Genomic DNA, 12,500 nt, shown 5'->3' on the forward strand with positions numbered 1-12,500 from the left:
TTGTCTCAGTGTCTCCAGCTTCATGTAATCCCACCCTCTTTGAAATGTATAAATTAGAATGTAAGGTTCTTTTAAGTTAGACTATCCTTGAGATGACTACAGCGACGCAATAAAGAACTTCTGTGTAAAAGATACCTCAAGAGTCTCTTGGTCTGTTGCGTGGAAGAATAAAACTTCACTACACATGGTGTCTTGTGACCCGGATAGAGAAATCTTACCTGAATCAAGAACTGCAACAAAAGATTTCAACAGAGAAATCTTACCGGAGTTCAACAAAGTGAACTGAGTTCCAGAACAAGAACAAATAGAACTTTTCTGACTGAGTTCCAGACTGAATCTTTTCATACAAGCAACGATTCAGTGAGTTTTCATTCTATTTCACGAGTTCACACTTACATATAATTTTGAGTGAGTAAGATTCAATGCGTATTTGGCGTGCTGTCCGGAGGGAGGGCTCCGTGCTCGGAATTCTGCCCGAACCCAGAGTACTCCCCCCGTATGCAAGTGATTTTTTAGAAAGAGGAGTGTGCAGGACTAGAAGTGTGGAGAAGGGGTGGAGGAGGGATGCTGCAAACTGCCAATGGATCGAGGTAAGACTGCTGAGTCTATATATACCCTCTTATCATTGGTTGCTGATTGCTGATTGCCGTCCACTCGTGTTAATTATCTGAACGTGCTCCTCCCGAACTTAGTTATTAACAAAACTTCATTTCACGAGTTCACACTTACATATAATTTTGAGTGAGTAAGATTCAATGCGTATTTGGCGTGCTGTCCGGAGGGAGGGCTCCGTGCTCGGAATTCTGCCCGAACCCAGAGTACTCCCCCCAAAAGGCTAAAGAGCAGAGGACAGCCGCCGGACTAAAGACCCCCCAAAGAGTGCCAAGAAATGGCGGGCTGGCATCTCGAGAAGGGGCCTGGATGCTTGGTCAGGGAGGCCCGTGATGTTGGCTCACTGCCTGGACTGATGGCCCTTGTTGACTGCGAACAAGGTGTGGTTGTTGTATACTTGTCCAGGAGGTTTTCGCGCTGCATCCACTGTAAGACCAAATATTCGCTGAAATGAAAGAGAAAACATGAGTGCTCTACCTGGAACTTTCTCGCTCCGTCCGATGTGAGACCAATGCTCGCTGGACGGAAAGAGGAAACCTGAAAAGAGGAAAATGAGTGCTTATCCAGGAGATTTTCTCGTACTCTCGTCCACGGTGAGACCGAATGCTCACCGGATGAAAGAGAGAAAATTTAAGTGCTCTACTGGGAAAGCTCTCACTCCGTCCGCTGTGAGACCAATGCTCGCTGGACGGAAAGAGGAAACCTGACAAGAGGGGAAAATGAGTGTTTGCCCAGGAGATTTCTCGTATTCCATCCGCTGTGAGACCAGCTGCTCGCTGGATGAAAGAGAAAATTTTAAGTGCTCTACTGGGAAAGCTCTCACTCCGTCCGCTGTGAGACTAATGCTCGCTGGACGGAAAGAGGAAACCTGACAAGAGGGGAAAATGAGTGTTTGCCCAGGAAATTTTCTCATGTCCGTCCGCTGTGAGACCAACTGCTCGCTGGATGAAAGAGAAAATTTTAAGTGCTCTACTGGGAAAGCTCTCACTCCATCCGCTGTGAGACCGATGCTCGCTGGATGGAAGAAGGAAAACTGAAAAGTGGAAAAATTGAGTGCTTGCCCAGGAGATTTTTCTCACACTGCATCCGCTGTGAGACCAACTGCTCGCTGGATGAAGGAGAAAAATGTAAGGGCTCCTCTGGGAAAGCACTCACTCTGCTCATAAAGTGATGGCGGTTTTTTGAGTGTCTAAGAAAAACGAAAAAGGGTAATTTAAACGTGGCATTGAGTGTGTGAGCGGAACTGAAGGGCTGGTAGCTTATGCGGAAAGCCGAATACATTTAATGAGAATTTCCAGTGTTATGGGGTGTCCGGAGTCGGGGGCGGGTGGGCTGGGATCTTTGGATCCCTTTAATCAGGGTTTGTGAATTGTTTAACTCCACAGAAGTAGTGCCGTACGACAGTTTATGGGAAAAACTGGATTGCCGCTCAAATAACCTTTAATAGGAGATAAAAGATTTGATTGGAAAGAGAAAAATCGGGGGAAGGCAAGTTATAAGAGACGTTATATTTATCGTTTCCTTTCTTTATGTTACCTCCAAGCGGTAATATAGGATTGAAGGGTCCTGGGAGATACCGCTTGGAGGATAAATTTTGATGCGTGCGACGTTAGCTTGGAGACCAAGCTTGCTGGACAGAGGAAATAATCAATTAAGGGTTTTAGCAGGAATAATAATTCTAAATGGTGATGTACTGGAGAGAAAACATCATTGTTATAGCAGTGTAGAAAATAAGCCAGAGGAACAGAGCTCCTGCGGGAGCAGAGAAGAGGTCACTGCTTGAGCAGTGTAGAAAATTATCCAGAGAAACAGAGCATCTGTGGGAGCAGAGGAGACGTCACTGCTGTGGCGGTGTAGTAAATTAGCCAGAGAAACGGAGCTCCTATGGGAGCAGAGTAGACATCATTGCTGTGACGGTGAAGAAAATTAGCCAGAGAAAAGAGTTTCAGATGGAGCAGAGGAGACGACACTGCTGTGGCAGTGTAGAAAGTTAGCCAGAGAAACAGGGCTCCAGTGGGAGCAGAGGGGACGTCACTGTTATAGCAGTGTAGAAAATAAGCCAGAGTAAGAGAGCTCCAGTGGGAGCAGAGTAGACATCACTGCTGGGGCCGAGTAAAAATTAGTCAGAGAAAGAGAGCTCCAGTGGGAGCAGAGTAGACATCACTGCTGTGTCAGTGTAGAAAAAATAACCAGAGAAACAGAGCTCATATGAGAATTATTCAGAGAAACAGAGCTCCTGTAGGAGCAGATGAGACATCACTGCTGGGGCAGAGTAGAAAAATTAGCCAGAGAAACAGAGCTTCAGTGGGAGCAGATGAGACGTCACTGCTGGGGTAGAGTAGAAAAATTAGCCGAAAGAAACACGGCTCCTGTGGGAGCAGAGTAGACATCACTGCTGGGGCAGAGTAGAAAAGATTAGCCAGAGAAACAGAGCTCCTGTGGGAGCAGATGAGACATCACTGCTGGGGCAGAGTAGAAAATTAGCCGAAAAAAAAAAAAACACGGCTCTTGTGGGAGCAGATGAGACATCACTGCTGGGGCAGAGTATAAAAGATTGGCCAGAGAAACGGAGCTCCTGTGGGAGCAGAGTAGACATCACTGCTGGGGCAGAGTAGAAAAGATTAGCCAGAGAAACAGAGCTCCTGTGGGAGCAGATGAGACATCACTGCTGGGGCAGAGTAGAAAATTAGCCGAAAGAAACACGGCTCTTGTGGGAGCAGATGAGACATCACTGCTGGGGCAGAGTATAAAAGATTGGCCAGAGAAACAGAGCTCCTGTGGGGGCAGAGGAGACATCACTGCTGGGGCGGTGGAGAAAATTAGCCAGAGAAACAGAGCTCCAGTGGGAGCAGAGGAGACGTCACTGCTGGGGCAGTATAGAAAATTAGCCGGAGAAACAGAGCTTCAGTGGGAGCAGATGAGACATCACTGCTGGGGCAGAGTAGAAAAACTAGCCAAAAGAAACACGGCTCCTGTGGGAGCAGAGTAGACATCACTGCTGGGGCAGAGTAGAAAAGATTAGCCAGAGAAACGGAGCTCCTGTGGGAGCAGAGTAGACATCACTGCTGGGGCAGAGTAGAAAAATTAGTCAGAGAAACAGAGCTCCTGTGGGAGCAGAGTAGACATCACTGCTGGGGCAGAGTAGAAAAATTAGTCAGAGAAACACAGCTCCTGTGGGAGCAGATGATAAATCACTGTTGGGGCAAAGTAGAAAAATTAGTCAGAGAAACAGAGCTTCTGTGGGAGCGGATGAGACATCACTGTTGGTGCAAAGTAGAAAAATTAGTCAGAGAAACAGAGCTCCTGTGGGAGCAGATGAGACACCACTGCTGGGGCAGAGTAGAAAAATTAGTCAGAGAAACGGAGCTCCTTTGGGAGCAGAGGAGACGTCACTGCTGGGGCGGTGGAGAAAATTAGCCAGAGAAACAGAGCTCCAGTGGGAGCAGAGGAGACGTCACTGCTGGGGCAGTATAGAAAATTAGCCGGAGAAACAGAGCTTTAGTGGGAGCAGAGTAGACGTCACTGCTGGGCAGTGGAGAAACGTACCTGTGCAAATGAGCTGTGGTGTGAAGCCGAGCAAAAGCGGGAAGTAGATTGGGGCCTGGCTGGCCGATTATCATCTTCTTGAGCGCAAACAAAGATGCGAAAAAGAGGGGAGATTTAATCTTTGCAGGATTATGCACATCTTTATTAACCCCCTGAGCCCGACGGCGTCGTCGACGATGCCACACGTCACCTCCGATAAATGTTTACATAACTCGATGACAGATTTATCGATTTTCTTACCGTTTTTTCCAGCAGAAAGCTAACGAGCTAGCCATCACGGGGGTGTCTTTCGGGTCTTTCTAGCCTTTACAGAAGGTTTTCTATCCAGCCTGGAACTTGTGCTTCCTTTCAGAGGTTTTCAGCAATAAATCCAAACGCTTTATGTCAAACTTTGATAATCTTGAAGCCCATAATTCATAAATATTCGGTCATTTTTGCCGCTAGCTCGATGCTAGCGGACATCCTGGATATCACGTGATGTTTTCACGTGATGGTTTTTGACCAATTACAGGCTGATCCGTTGTAAACATTGGTGTGCGTCATTACGCATGAACCAAGCGCTGATATAGTGTAGAGAGATAGAGAGACTCACGGAGACGCGCGATTCACAGAGAAACACAGCGAAATGGACGTAAATAAAGCGCTGGTCTATTTTGGTGCATTGCAGGATGATGGATTTTCAGGAGAACAGAGCTTTTTGACAGATGAGGAACTAGATTACCAGGATAGACCCAGCTGAAGTGCCATTTATTTATTTACTGTAAAAAAGTATTATAGTAGTATAAATGTATTATAAAAGAATAAAAAGAACATAATAAATAAAAGAATAAATAAAATAGAAATGCAAAACCTGTGATGTAGCCCTCTGTGTGATTGCTGATAGGAACTGTTTTGAGGCTTGGCACCAGTGAATTTCACCAGTGAACGCCTGGACTTCTTTTGGAAAAATGTCAATATTTTTTGTTCTGTACAAGTTATAATGTTTATTCCTGTGCTCCAGGACTCCAAAGACATGAACAAACTATTTTCCAGAGGAAAATTGCTTAGCTTTTATTTATTTGTGTGTGATTTCAATAAATATTTGAGTGATTCCATTTCCGATTTATTTTTTCATTTGTCTTTATGGTCCCATAACTTATTTTACATTTAGGTGACATCAATGTAACACAAATATGCTGAAAGTTCAATTTGTCCTGAAAAAAAAGAGGTGTGTCAATTGTCTGTGCACCAAAGGGTTGATATTTTACAAGCTTTTTTAGTAAATGACACCAGACGGAAAATTTATTGTAAAAATACCCTTAGGTCTCAGAGGGTTAACGTTTCAAAATGGCTTAGGGAACTTTCACCCTGGCAGTTAAGTCCGTAACGGGGAATGGTTCGCATGAAAAATCGCTAATGTGAACGCCATTATGGGAACCGGGTGCGCACTGGGGTACCGGACCCGAGACTACCTGGAGGAGGTGGTGGTAGTACTGACTACCCAGCACGGACTCGGGTGCGCCCTTGTTCAGGAAATAAGGTATCCTGTGCATGCGTTTTAGCTTATTGTGATGTATTCAGTTAAATAAGTAAGGGATGATAGTGTTGAGGAATTACCCTGGATACGAGCGAGAGTGAGCCTGCAGTGTATTCGAGCATTGTACGTGGAATCAGAGCAACATATTTGTAAATCCACTGTATTCTTAAGGGTCCGTTTGCAAGCAGCAGAAAACCACCTTATGCGACACACGTACAATAAACCTGTATTGTTCACTTAACTGCGCATAATAGAAGCAATTTTACTAAAAATAAATAAGTAAATACACAATATTTACCCACGTTCTGCTTTCCATCGAGCGCCGTGCACGTTTGCAATGACATAAGATGCACGCGAACGCACCAAGGTTCGATAGAATTAAATTGGGTGTGGAACCGGACCCACGCTGCGGGGGGCGTCGGGGACAAATGCGCTCGGACCGCTGCAAACACAGGATACAAACCATATATGGCATTTCACCGTAACGAGCCTAGTGTAAAAGCTCCGTTGTTTCTCATTTATTTATTTGTCATTTCTAAGGGTGGTTCCCTGCCGATTTATTCGTTCTGGATTAGTAAACCAAATGGTGAAGCTGCGGGTTAGAATTGGTCTGAACTTCTGAAATCTTAAAAGAGGAGTCGATTCCTGTTAATGGAATCGATTCCTAGCTTTGGAATCGACTCTATATTCCTAACGCCTCGGATCGAGGAATCGATTCTTTTTGGGATCGAGGAATCAATTCTTTTAGAATCGATTCCCAGCCCTACTGTTTACGTGTGAGTTTTACGCCATAAAGAAGCATCGCGTTTAAGGAACGCAAATCATTGTACAGAAACTATTTATGTCGATCACAATTAGTATCCGGATAGCGTAAATGCTCGACATTCAACGATTGAAGCGATGCGAAGTTCAATCAGGGACGCGAAAGTTTTCAGCTAAGCACTCACAGAGTTGACCCGGCAGATGTTTGAGAGTGTGGATCAGCCGGGACTGGATCTGCAGCGTGGCTTAACTTACTTACTGCCTGTTGCGACGGCCGACGCTGGAGGAATGTCCATTCCTTTGCGTTAAGATGGCAGCATTGCCTTGTCCATATCTCTATGGCAGGAATTATTGAATGGTCCGGTTTAAAGATACCGCGGAAGTAGATTGCGGATGTTTCGCCCGGGGTGGCGATGACCCGTTTGTTTGGCCTGACGCCCATGGGATGATACCGGGTTGCGGAAAAGATTCCTAATTCTGGACGAAAGATTCTCTATCGAAAACAGGAAGAGCTAGATTCGGACATGGCCAAATGCTGCAAACTGCCAATGGATCGAGGTAAGACTGCTGAGTCTATATATACCCTCTTATCATTGGTTGCTGATTGCTGATTGCCGTCCACTCGTGTTAATTATCTGAACGTGCTCCTCCCAAACTTAGTTATTAACAAAACTTCATTTAAAGAACTAGACCAGTACCAAAGTTGTGCCTCTGCTCCGTCAGAGAAAGAGTTATCAGACAGCTGTAGTGTTTTGAGTAACTAAAGTTATCCTTTAAAAGTGGTCTTTTAAAGATGAAAGATATCCTCTAAACTTAGGGAAGATTAACATTACATGTTAATATTGGTGATTACCTCTGTTCACAGAGAAGGATTAGCATTTTTGTGCTAGTTATTGTGGTCGTATCCTCTAAAAGTTAGGAAGGTGAAAGATCCTTTCCATTTTCTTTCAGGGAAGATTAGCGTAACATGCTAATAGTTTGTGTTGTTTGTTTGTTGTTGTTCCCTTCGTAGTCACTTCGAGTTACGTCAGAAGTGACGGAGAATTCGCATGAAAGCCAATCCTCTTCGAGTATTTAACAACGAGCCAATGGCATGAAAATGCCTTGGGGCTGTGGAATTTGCATAGCGTATCTCCGCCCCACGCAGTGGGTATAAAAGGAGGAAGTGAACGCAACCGCAGTATGTTTTCGCTTCGGAGCCATGAGACCTCTTCACTCCTAAAGCCATTCTCACTGATCCAAAGACTCTTCGAGACGAGCGTCCTCTTCAGTGTTGGTGTGACGGCGGTACCCAGCGAGATTCTGCATCGCCTGCGATCTGAGCAGTGGTCTGCCAGACTTTGCGCTTCTCCCTGGTCGCCTCAGCGCTGAAAGAGTGAATTTCCTCCTCTCATTGAAAGAGCTGCACGTGGCACGTCTTTTTAAAGATTTTCTCGCCTGTGTTCTTCTGGGTGCGGTCGATTCATGTCATCTTCTGATGGTCACGATCGCTGCTCTGTGTGCCTGGGCATTCAGCATGCTGCAGCAGCATTCGTGGATGACTCATGTTCCTTCTGTGGGAACATGACCATCTCTACACTGAGATCTAGACTCAATGATCTGACTAAAGTGAGAGTCCCCGTCCCCGCTACTCGATCGGCTTCTTCCACGAGAAGCTCTTCAACTCGCGGCCAGGGTGATCTGATGGTGACGGTGTGGAACAAAGCCCCAACGATAGTTCCTCGGGCCACACGCCCCGCCCCAGTGTTAGAGCCAGCGAGCGCCAGTTTGAATCAGCCGTCTGCCTCTTCGCAGGTACCGTCTGTTTCGTTCGGCGCTCCAGAGGATGATGCGATGTCGATCGCGGCATCACAAGGCGGGCTTGATTCCTCGGGAGATGAGGATGCGGCTGCGTTGCCTCCCTCGGGAGTGCCAGCGTTGCCCGTGTCTGATCCCAAGTTAACGGCCATGCTATCTCGGGCCGCCGTGAGTATCGGGTTAGAGTGGAACCCTCCGCCCTGCCCCGATCTCTCACGGATGAATAATTGGTTTTTGGGCAAGGCTGCCGCCGCAAGGCCACAGCCGACCCCAATACCTTTTTTTCCCGAGCTGCATGCGGAGCTGACGCGCACTTGGAAGGCTCCTTTGTCCTCCCGAGAGCGCGCTCTAGCCTTCCCCGCCTTTCCTCCCCTCGATGGTGGGGCCGCCCGTGGGTACACTGGGATGCCCCCGTTGGAGCGCTCTGTTGCGATGCAACTGTGTCCACAGAGCGCCTCCTCCCGTGGTCCTCCTAAGCACCCATCCAAAGCCTGTAGGTTCTCGTCTGCTATGGCGGCGTGTTCCTATAGAGCGGCGGGACAGGCGGCCACCGCCCTGTGATGAGCGATGAGCACTTTTCCAAGCCAAACTGCTCAGAGATATGCACGAGGGCGGGACTGACCAATCGGCATTTAACGAACTGCGAGCGGCCACAGACCTTGCTCTCCGGGCAACGAAGGTGGCTGCTCGCTCCGTTGGTCAGGTGATGGCCACTAACGTAGTCCAGGAGCGCCATCTCTGGCTTAACCTGGCAGATACACGGGATGCCGATCGGACTCGTCTGCTCGACGCCCCGCTATCCCAGGTTGGCCTTTTCGGCGGTGCAGTCGAGGACTTTGCCCAGCAGTTCTCGACTGCCCAGAAGCAGACGGAGGCGATCAAACATATTCTGCTGCCTCCACCCAGCCGTCGGTGCAGACGCCTCCTTCTGCTCGCCGCCGAGGACGCCCCCCTGCGGCTCCCCTCCCTCCCACGCGGCTCCAGCAGCAGCCTTCTCCCGGGCCGCGGCGCGGTGGAGGCCGCAGGCAGGCGTCACAGCCCCCTCAGGCCGCACGCCCCACTAAACGCCAGGCAAAGCGACGTTCCTGAGACGGGCTGCTCAGTGATGAAGCCGAGTTTTTCCCAGGAGGCGGTAGTAGGCCCCCTCCTTCCCCCAGTGGAGGGCTGGGGGAGAATCTTTTGTTCTCAGCTCCCCGCTGCTCACCCACGGGTGGGCAGTACCCTGAGTTGGTTAAAGAAAGACTTGACATCATCACTAAGCACACAGACTGGAATGAGTGCGCTCCACTCATTCCTCTCTGTCTCTGAGGGTGCGGAAGGGAGCGTGTGTCGTCCCCCGACTACGCCACTCCCCTCCCCCTCTATCGCCAGACCCCCGGCAGAACAGACCCCCGTGGAGCGCTGGTCCTTCCCTGGTCTCTTCGGTCGGGGAGCGGGCTTCCACTGTGCATCCGGGCGGGGTAACTCCTGTGCGCATGCCAGTCGACCCACCTCGCTGCCCCTCCGGGGGGACGTCTGTGGTTCGCATGACCCCGCTGGTACACTTCCTGGAAGCTTGGCTAGAGCTTCCCGGGCTGTCCCGCTGGGTCATCAGAACGATCAGATTCGGCTATGCGATTCAGTTCGCACGGTCTCCTCCCCGTTTCAGGGGAGTTCGCTCCACGATGGTCGGTGGCAATGCCCCGGTCATGAGAGCGGAGATTGCCACCCTGCTGGCGAAGGGTGCAATCGAGACGGTCCCTCCAGCCGAGATGAGGTCCGGGTTTTACAGCCCCTACTTCATTGTCCCCAAGAAGACCAGTGGGTTACGACCGATCCTGGATCTGCACATTTTGAACCGTACTCTCCATCGACTACCTTTCAAAATGCTCACAGCCAAACGCATTTTCGAATGCGTTCGGCTTCAGGATTGGTTTGCAGCGATCGACCTGAAGGACGCGTACTTTCATGTCTCCATTTTGCCTCGACACAGACCGTTTCTTCGGTTTGCTTTCGAGGGCCAGGCATATCAGTACACGGTTCTCCCATTCGGGTTAGCTCTGTCCCCTCGCGTCTTCACGAAGATCGTCGGACACGGGGTTCGCTTCCTGAACTCCTGATCCCTGAACCCTGATCCGTGAACCCTGATCTCGACGACTGGCTGATACTGGCACACTCTCGAGAACAGGTTTGCGAACACAGAGACCTGGTGCTCCGGCACCTTCGGGTCAACCGGGAAAAGAGCAAACTTTGCCCCGTGCAGAGGATCTCTTTTCTCGGCATGGAGATAGACTCGGTCACCATGTCCGCGCAGCTCACGAGCAGGCGCACGCACTCACTGCTGACTTGTCTTCGACTGTTCGAGGGCAAGAGTGCGGTTCCACTGAAACTGTTTCAGAGGCTCCTGGGGCATATGGCATCCGCAGCCACGGCAACGCCGCTCGGTTTGTTTCATATGAGACCGCTTCAGCTGTGGCTTCGCGATCGAGTCCCGAGGTGGGCATGGCATCGCGGCTCACTCCGAGTTCCAGTGACTCCAGCGTGCCGCCAAACCTTCTTCCCGTGGTCGAACCTCAGCTTTTTGCGGGCCGGTGTCCCCCTTCAGCGAGTTTTCAGGCATCTCGTTGTCTCCACGGATGCATCTACCACGGGTTGGGGTGCCATGTGCAATGGGCATGCAGCCGCGGGTTCCTGGACAGGACCCCAGCGCCTCATGCACATCAATTGCCTCGAGCTGCTGGCAGTATGTCTGGCCCTGCACCGCTTTCGAGCGTTGCTCTGGGGTCAGCACGTGCTTGTCCGTTCAGACAACACCACGGCAGTAGCGTACATCAACCACCAGGGGGGTCTACGCTCACGCCGGTTGTCGCAGCTCGCCCGCCACCTCCTGTTATGGAGTCAGAAGCACCTGAGGTCCCTTCGTGCAGTATTCATTCCAGGAGACCGGAACCTGACAGCTGACGAGCTGTCACGGGTCCGTCCTATCTCGACTCCATCCCCAGACAGTCCAGCTGATTTGGGACCAGTTCGGGGAGGCACAGATAGATCTGTTCGCCTCCCGGGACTCATCCCACTGCGCCCAGTTTTATTCCCTGACCGAGGCTACGCTCGGCTCAGATGCACTGGCGCACAGCTGGCCGCGGGGTCCACGCAAGTTGCGTTTCCCCCAGTGAGCCTTCTTGCACGGGTGTTGTGCAAGATCAAGGAGGACGAGGAGCAGGTCTTGCTGGTAGCCCCCTATTGGCCCACCAAGACGTGGTTCTCCGAACTCATGCTCCTCGCGACAGCACCTCCTTGGCCTATTCCTCTGAGACAAGATCTACTCACTCAGAGACGGGGCACTCTGTGAGTGAGTAGGCAGGTTTGAGTTCGCTGCCACCTGCGGTGGCGGCAACCATCACTTCCGCTAAAGCGTCGTCCACGAGACACCTTTACGCGTTGAAGTGGAACCTCTTCGTCAGCTGGTGCTCTTCTCGCGGAGAAGACCCCCGGAGATGTTCGATCAGTGTCGTGCTTTCCTTCCTGCAAGAAGGGTTGGAGCGCAGGCTGTCGCCCTCCACCCTTAAGGTTTACGTCGCGGCCATTGCCGCCTCTCATGAAGCAGTAGAAGGTAAGTCCTTAGGAAAGCACGACCTGGTCATCAGATTCCTGAGGGGAGTGAGGAGGCTGCATCCGCCTCGTCCTCCCCTCGTACCCTCTTGGGACCTCTCGGTAGTTCTAAGTGCTCTGCAGAGGCCTCCCTTTGAGCCTTTGCAATCGGTAGAGTTAAAGTTTCTGTCCATGAAGACAGCACTCCTGGTTGCATTGGCCTCCATCAAGAGGGTGGGGGACCTGCACACATTTTCCGTTGACGAAGCGTGCCTGGAGTTCGGGCCGGCTTACTCTCACGTGATCCTGAGACCCCGGCCTGGATACGTGCCCAAGGTTCCCACCACTCCCTTCCGGGACCAGGTGGTGAACCTGCAAGCGCTGCCCCCAGAGGAGGCAGACCCAGCCTTGGCACTGCTCTGTCCAGTACGTGCGCTCTCCGCACCTACGTAGACAGAACTCGGTGTTTCAGGACCTCAGACCAGCTCTTTGTCTGTCATGGGGGGAGCCAGAAGGGAAGGGCTCTCTCAAAGCAACGGCTGTCTCACTGGATAGTAGACGCCATTGCTTTGTCTTACCACCTTTTTCACACCCCCTTGGTGTGACGGCCCATTCCACTCGGAGTGTGGCCTCCTCTTGGGCTCTAGCGCACGGCGCCTCGCTAACAGACATTTGCAGAGCTGCAGGCTGGGCGACACCC

The 12,500-nt window shown here is 50.6% G+C and overlaps 1 long non-coding RNA gene across 1 annotated transcript; it reads right to left on the bottom strand.

The window, feature by feature from the left end:
- Positions 1-748: 748 nt before the first annotated feature.
- On the bottom strand, positions 749-6,149 carry LOC148977694 (uncharacterized). Its single transcript, XR_016169470.1, has 2 exons — positions 5,973-6,149; positions 749-1,057 (listed from the first exon to the last, which is right to left on the bottom strand). It is a non-coding gene; the product is annotated as an uncharacterized LOC148977694 (long non-coding RNA).
- Positions 6,150-12,500: the final 6,351 nt, after the last annotated feature.

This window comes from Pimephales promelas, chromosome 8, assembly GCF_988280905.1.
Source record: "Pimephales promelas chromosome 8, fPimPro1.hap1.1, whole genome shotgun sequence".
Lineage (NCBI taxonomy): Eukaryota > Metazoa > Chordata > Actinopteri > Cypriniformes > Leuciscidae > Pimephales > Pimephales promelas.